At 49.7% G+C, this 7,696-nt stretch overlaps 1 pseudogene; it reads left to right on the forward strand.

The window, feature by feature from the left end:
- The first annotated feature begins 373 nt into the window (after nucleotides 1–373).
- The window catches only part of LOC115122987 (potassium/sodium hyperpolarization-activated cyclic nucleotide-gated channel 1-like), a 75,684-nt pseudogene continuing 68,361 nt past the window's right edge, over nucleotides 374–7,696 (forward strand).

Raw genomic sequence — 7,696 nt, forward strand, 5'->3', positions numbered from 1 at the left:
CCATGTTTTTATACTGTCTCTCTCTGTGACTCATTTATGTTCGGTGTGCATGGTCACCATCTATCAAACCATGTTTTTATACTGTCTCTCTCTGTGACTCATTTATGTTCGGTGTGCATGGTCCCCTCCATCAAACCATGTTTTTATACTGTCTCTCTCTGTGACTCATTTATGTTCGGTGTGCATGGTCACCATCCATCAAACCATGTTTTTATACTGTCGCTCTCTGTGACTCATTTATGTTCGGTGTGCATGGTCCCCTCCATCAAACCATGTTTTTATACTGTCTCTCTCTGTGACTCATTTATGTTCGGTGTGCATGGTCCCCTCCATCAAACCATGTTTTTATACTGTCTCTCTCTGTGACTCATTTATGTTCGGTGTGCATGGTCCCCTCCATCAAACCATGTTTTTATACTGTCTCTCTCTGTGACTCATTTATGTTCGGTGTGCATGGTCCCCTCCATCAAACCATGTTTTATACTGTCTCTCTCTGTGACTCATTTATGTTCGGTGTGCATGGTCCCCATCCATCAAACCATGTTTTATACTGTCTCTCTCTGTGACTCATTTATGTTCGGTGTGCATGGTCCCCTCCATCAAACCATGTTTTTATACTGTCTCTCTGTGACTCATTTATGTTCGGTGTGCATGGTCCCCTCCATCAAACCATGTTTTTATACTGTCTCTCTCTGTGACTCATTTATGTTCGGTGTGCATGGTCACCATCTATCAAACCATGTTTTTATACTGTCTCTCTCTGTGACTCATTTATGTTCGGTGTGCATGGTCCCCTCCATCAAACCATGTTTTTATACTGTCTCTCTGTGACTCATTTATGTTCGGTGTGCATGGTCCCCTCCATCAAACCATGTTTTTATACTGTCTCTCTCTGTGACTCATTTATGTTCGGTGTGCATGGTCACCATCTATCAAACCATGTTTTTATACTGTCTCTCTCTGTGACTCATTTATGTTCGGTGTGCATGGTCCCCTCCATGAAACCATGTTTTTATACTGTTTGAGAAACAAATAATGAACTGCAATTAAGCCATTTCAGTTGCCAGTTATTGCGACCGTTGTCAGTCATATGCGGTGTGGAAATAGATAAGGCTTATCTCTGTCGCTGTGGCTGGTGGAGATATTTGGTTTGACCGATGCCATAAGATGCTGAGTTTTTCTGAGGTGCTTCAGCTGTGTCCTATATACGGACTGTGATGACCCACATCCGTGTGCAAGGCGACTGCCCATAAACAAATTAACTGTCTCATTTGTTTCTTATCTTCTCTCCCATGTCCCTTTTCTTCCGCTTGCTCTGTTGCTCCTTAAGGGAAAATCCACTCAGAAATGGTCGTTAAGCATCATACTATGCATTTTGCATCATCATGAGGATGTGGCAAGTGACAATTTGATTTTCGAAGTCCTATATCTTGAAAATGTGATTTCTGACATGGAAAACACTTTGGGAATTTATCAACAGTGGACTAATATATATGGGTTGGATTTGTCCTTCAACGCACCTCTCTCTCTCTCTCTCTCTTTATTTCCCTCCCTCGCGCAATTCCCCGGTTGTATTGGGGTGGATGACGCAGCACCCATACCTGTGCTGTGTGCTTCTTGCGCCGGCTGGGCGTGCAGCCTGGGGAAGGAAGGGTGATGGGGATGCGGCTGCCATGGTAACAAGCCGATTAGATCCAGACCTTTGTGTGTATTTATTTATTTAATATTTCAGTTGCGTGCGTGCGAGGTGACGGGCGTTTTGGAAGTCAGTCTGCAATCGGAATCAGAATATTAAGACGTGTCGCGTTCCTTTTGAGTTATGATTGGCCATAGAATTGCCTATTTAAATATTTGGCTATTCCTTCTCAAGCTCAACAAGTTATTCCGGTTGGAACAGGACTTCATGGATATAATTCATTCAAGTGCACTTAATTTCCTTGCATGGTTTTATTCATCAAGATTCGTCAAAAACATGTGAATGAAACAGGTTTTGTTCATCGTAAACGAATAGGATGGGCTCCAACGATGTCGCTGTAACGGTCCAAGGATGTCATTGAGACTGACTGGATAAGTGGAAGAGGAGGGGAAACGCGTCTGAAATAGCAGAACATTTATCCGGGCGGGTTTGGAGACGTCACATATTCTGCACTTGCCCAGGTTGTCTGTTTCCGAACTGAATTCCGAAAATAACCCTAATGCTGACGCTAACAGCTTGTCTTGTTTTACGTGCCCGGACAAAGGGAATATTAGGGGAATGTGGACTAAATTGTGGGTACGACCACTTGCATGTGTACTCTTGCTTATGTTCGTGTCTGTGTGTGTATCTCTGTCTATGTTTGAAAGCGTGTTTCAGTATAAATCATGGGTGAGTGGGTGAGTCAGACTGTGTGCAAGTGTCTGTCTGTGTGTGTCTCGTGCCCGTTTGTGTCCGTTAAAACAAACCGACCCGTGCTGATGAGTCTCACGTGTACTTGTCATTCATAGGTAGCCAACCACCCAAAACTACCACCTCTCATCCACTGTCAAGATGAACTCTTACAGAATACTGCCATGTGTCGATGAGAGCAAGAGGGAGACATATCCTTGACAACCAGAGAGGGAGGGTCAAAGAGCGACCTGCGTCATTATCCCTGAGAGAGAGACCAGGAATTAGGTGCCAATATGCCTGGTGTGGAAACGCTGAGGGCGGCAGTAGAAAGGAGAAGGTGGGCCTCAGGCCAGGAGAACAAGGGAGGATGGAGAGATCTCGATGAAGAAAAGCGAGCTGGGGAAAGGAGGAGATAAGAGAAAGCACTGCCATCATATTTTTGGAGTGACAAATCTATTCGTTTTTACGTGGCAAACACCCAGAGGTGGGGTTAGGATGCACAGATCAGTGGAGAGGAGACAGATCACTACAAGCCATTGGAGATTATAAAAACTATTTAATCACCACCTTTCTCTTTCCCCAGACAGTCTTAGCTAGTAGCCTGTTATTAGGCTCCTAGTTGAACATTGACAGGACATATTGTCCCGTTTTGAGAGTGACAGAGAGTGAATCTGAGAGTGACAGGTTATATTGAACTCCCTTTGCCCCCCTTCTCCCTGGTTAGGGGATGGATGGGGTGGTGGGAGGTGTTGGGCCCCCTGGCGGGGGTGAGGGTCGGCCGGGTCGTAGTGGAGGAGACTCTAAGAGGCGCAGTAAGGGCAGCCTGCCCTCCCCAGGGTACCGCCTCTCCCAGGCATCGCTGGAGGGTGACAGGTCAGGGGTCGAGGGGTCCGGTTCCGGAGGGGGGAGACGGCGCCTCTCCATCTTGAGTGCCACCAGAGACGGCCTCCCCTTCCGTTCAGCTGGCACCCCGACCACCCCTGTCCCCCTGCCCCCTCCTCCAGCCCCCTTCTCCTCCACCCAGCAGCGTTCTGTTGGCTTTTCCTCGTCACGCGCCGCCCTTGCCTCCACTTCCTCCTCCACTGGCACCGGAGTGGTCGTTGTAGCGTTGGGCCCAGAAACCACGACAACCACGGCTTGTAACACCGTGGCGGGCACGCCGGAGATGGGGAGTCTGTCTGGGACGGGGGGCATGGGGGGGTTTGGGATGGGTCTAGACGGGGAGGACTACAGCTACTCCAACCAGTCCACCTTCATCCAGAGACAGTTTGGAGCCATGCTGCAGCCGGGGGTCAACAAGTTCAGCCTGCGCATGTTTGGGTCCCACAAGGCTGTGGCCATGGAGCAGGAGAGACTCAAATCAGCAGGAGAGTGGATCATACACCCCTACAGCGACTTCAGGTACGCACCATACACCCCTACAGCGACTTCAGGTACGCACCATACACCCTACAGCGACTTCAGGTACGCACCATACACCCCTACAGCGACTTCAGGTACGCACCATACACCCTACAGCGACTTCAGGTACGCACCATACACCCTACAGCGACTTCAGGTACGCACCATACACCCTACAGCGACTTCAGGTACGCACCATACACCCCTACAGCGACTTCAGGTACGCACCATACACCCCTACAGCGACTTCAGGTACGCACCATACACCCTACAGCGACTTCAGGTACGCACCATACACCCTACAGCGACTTCAGGTACGCACCATACACCCCTACAGCGACTTCAGGTACGCACCATACACCCTACAGCGACTTCAGGTACGCACCATACACCCTACAGCGACTTCAGGTACGCACCATACACCCTACAGCGACTTCAGGTACGCACCATACACCCCTACAGCGACTTCAGGTACGCACCATACACCCTACAGCGACTTCAGGTACGCACCATACATCCCTACAGCGACTTCAGGTACGCACCATACACCCTACAGCGACTTCAGGTACGCACCATACACCCTACAGCGACTTCAGGTACGCACCATACACCCTACAGCGACTTCAGGTACGCACCATACACCCCTACAGCGACTTCAGGTACGCACCATACACCCCTACAGCGACTTCAGGTACGCACCATACACCCTACAGTGACTTCAGGTACGCACCATACACCCCTACAGCGACTTCAGGTACGCACCATACACCCTACAGCGACTTCAGGTACGCACCATACACCCCTACAGTGACTTCAGGTACGCACCATACACCCCTACAGCGACTTCAGGTACTCACCATACACCCTACAGCGACTTCAGGTACGCACCATACACCCTACAGCGACTTCAGGTACGCACCATACACCCCTACAGCGACTTCAGGTACACACCATACACCCTACAGCGACTTCAGGTACACACCATACACCCCTACAGCCCTAGGGAATGGAAAACATCATGCACTCTGACAGCCACTTCAGCTCCATACAGACCATACAGCCTTGCCAGGGGGGAGGGAGAGGGTGGGGTGGAGAGGCAGAGTGAGGGAGTGGAGAGGGAGTCTGGGAGTCTTTGGATGGGAGAGAGACGAGGTGAAAGACACAGTGGGGTCATGACCCAGAGGCAGAGTACAGTATACAGTATGTCCATCCTCCTTCAGGTAAGGAAGGAAGGAAGGAAGGAAGGAAGGAAGGAAGGAAGGAAGGAAGGAAGGAAGGAAGGAAGGAAGGAAGGAAGGAGAGAGGAGTGATATGGAGATGGATGGATGGATAAAGGGATGATCAGAGGGAGAGAGATGTGTTGAGGATATATAAGACAGTGGAGGGAACAGGTCAGACAGAGTGTGGGTGAAACACCCTTACAGCAACGTCACATCAGTAACCACAACACTATGAATAGAGGAAGAGAGGGAGGGATGGAAAGAGAGAGGGGGAGAGAAAGAGGTGTGAAAGACAGGGCAGCATAGAGGCTGACAAGGGGAAGCTAAAGACAGAGGGAGAGAAGAGACGGGATGTGCAGGCTGGCTGGTGGTGAGCTGATGATGAAGTTGGGGAACATCCTTCAGGAACGTCCTTGTTACTAAGTTAGTAGAAGCTCCTTAGAATAGAGAGAGAACGAGAGGATTTGTGAATAGAGGGAGAATTGAAGGAAGGGAATCAGAGGAAGGGGGAGAGAGGGAGGGGGAAAGAGAGAGGGGAGAGAAGGAGGAGAGAGGGAGGGGGAAAGAGAGAGGGGAGAGAAGGAGGAGAGAGGGAGGGGAAAAGACAGAGAGGGGAGAGAAGGAGGAGAGAGGGAGGGGAAAGACAGAGAGGGGAGAGAATGAGGAGAGAGGGAGGAGAGAGAGAGGGGAGAGAATGAGGAGAGAGAGGGGGGGAAAAGACAGAGAGGGAGAGAAGGAGGGGAGAGGAAGGGAGAGAGAGGGGAGAGAATGAGGAGAGAGGGAGGGGAGAGAGAGGGGGAAAGACAGAGAGGGAGAGAATGAGGAGAGAGGGAGGGGAAAGACAGAGAGGGGAGAGAAGGAGGGGAGAGGAAGGGAGAGAGAGAGGGGAGAGAATGAGGAGAGAGAGGGAGGGGAGAGAGAGAGGGGAAAGACAGAGGGGGAGAGAATGAGGAGAGAGGAGGGGAGAGAATGAGGAGGAGAGGGAGGGGAAAGACAGAGAGGGGAGAGAATGAGGAGAGAGGGAGGGGGAAAGACAGAGAGGGAGAGAGAAGGAGGGAGAGGAAGGGAGAGAGAGGGGAGAGAATGAGGAGAGAGGGCGGGGGAGAGAGAGGGGGAAAGACAGAGAGGAGAGAATGAGGAGAGAGGGGAGGGGAGAGAATGAGAGAGGGAGGGGAAAAGACAGAGAGGGAGAGAGAGGGAGGGGACCGTAAGGGGAGAGAGTGGGAGGGAGAGGAAGGGAGAGAGAGGGGGGAGAGAATGAGGAGAGGGGAGGGGAGAGAGAGAGGGGAAAGACAGAGAGGGAGAGAATGAGGAGAGAGGGAGGGGAAAGACAGAGAGGGAGAGAATGAGGAGAGAGGGAGGGAGAAAGACAGAGAGGGAGAGAATGAGGAGAGAGGGAGGAGGAGAGAATGAGGAGAGAGAGGGAAAGACAGAGAGGGGAGAGAATGAGGAGAGAGGGAGGGGAAAGACAGAGAGGGAGAGAATGAGGAGAGAGGGAGGGGGAAAGACAGAGAGGGGAGAGAATGAGGAGAGAGGGAGGGGGAAAGACAGAGAGGGGAGAGAAGGAGGAGAGAGGGAGGGGGAAAGACAGAGGGGGGAGAGAATGAGGAGAGAGGGAGGTGGAAAGACAGAGAGGGGAGAGAATGAGAAGAGAGGGAGGGGAGAGAGGGGAGAGAATGAGGAGAGAGGGAGGGGAGAGAGGGAGGGGGAAAGACAGAGAGGGGAGAGAATGAGGAGAGAGGGAGGGGAGAGAATGAGGAGAGAGGGAGGGGAAAAGACAGAGAGGGGAGAGAGAGGGAGGGGAGCGTAAGGGGGAGAGAGTGGGAGGGGAGAGGAAGGGAGAGAGAGAGGGAGGAAGATACTTTCTCAGAATGTGCTGTATCATGTCTAGTTTCTTTTTACTGTAGTTTTGTAGCCCTTTCCTGCAGTCAAATGACCTAGTGGCTTCACTTTTATAAGTAATAAACATTATTTCAAAAAAGCCGCTGAAAATCTGATCTTTCTATGTCAAACAGTTTTGTTATATTTCAGTCTTCTGTGATGTATATAAAGTGTAATATTGGGATGCAAACTCAAAATGGAATACATTTGAACTATATCTGACATAGTACAGGGTCTTCTTTTTAAGCCCATAACCATGTGTGTGAGGTGTGTATTTTAGTTTCAAAGTAGATTTGAACCAATCTGATAAAGGATATAGTGAGACATGATGTGTTACACTCACAACACACACACCACACGCACACACTGTGTTTTCTCTGTGTGTTCTCTGTGTGAAATATCTGTGATGTAAGTTGTCACTGTGCTTGCCCATAAAAATCAATCACGCATAAGCCCTGTTTATACCTGCCGCTAACATGCGTCCTTTGTCCTGATCTTGACCTGGTCTTTCAATCGTGTCTAAAATGTGGGCATAATAAGAATGTGGACAAGTTCAGGACAAAGCACGCATGTTAGCACTCGACTAACCTGTACCCCCGCACACTGACTCGGTACCCCCTCTATATTGCCTCGTTATTGTTATTTTATTGTTACTTTTTATTTTTTACTTTAGTTAATTTAGTAAGTATTTTCTTAACTCTATTTCTTGAACGGCATTGTTGGTTAAGAGCTTGTAAGTAAGCATTTCAAGGTAAGGTTGTATTTGGCGCGTGTGACAAATACAATTTGATTTGATTTGATTTGATATAGACAGGGTTTTACATGG

This window comes from Oncorhynchus nerka, linkage group LG14 (assembly GCF_034236695.1).
Source record: "Oncorhynchus nerka isolate Pitt River linkage group LG14, Oner_Uvic_2.0, whole genome shotgun sequence".
Taxonomy (NCBI): Eukaryota; Metazoa; Chordata; class Actinopteri; order Salmoniformes; family Salmonidae; genus Oncorhynchus; species Oncorhynchus nerka.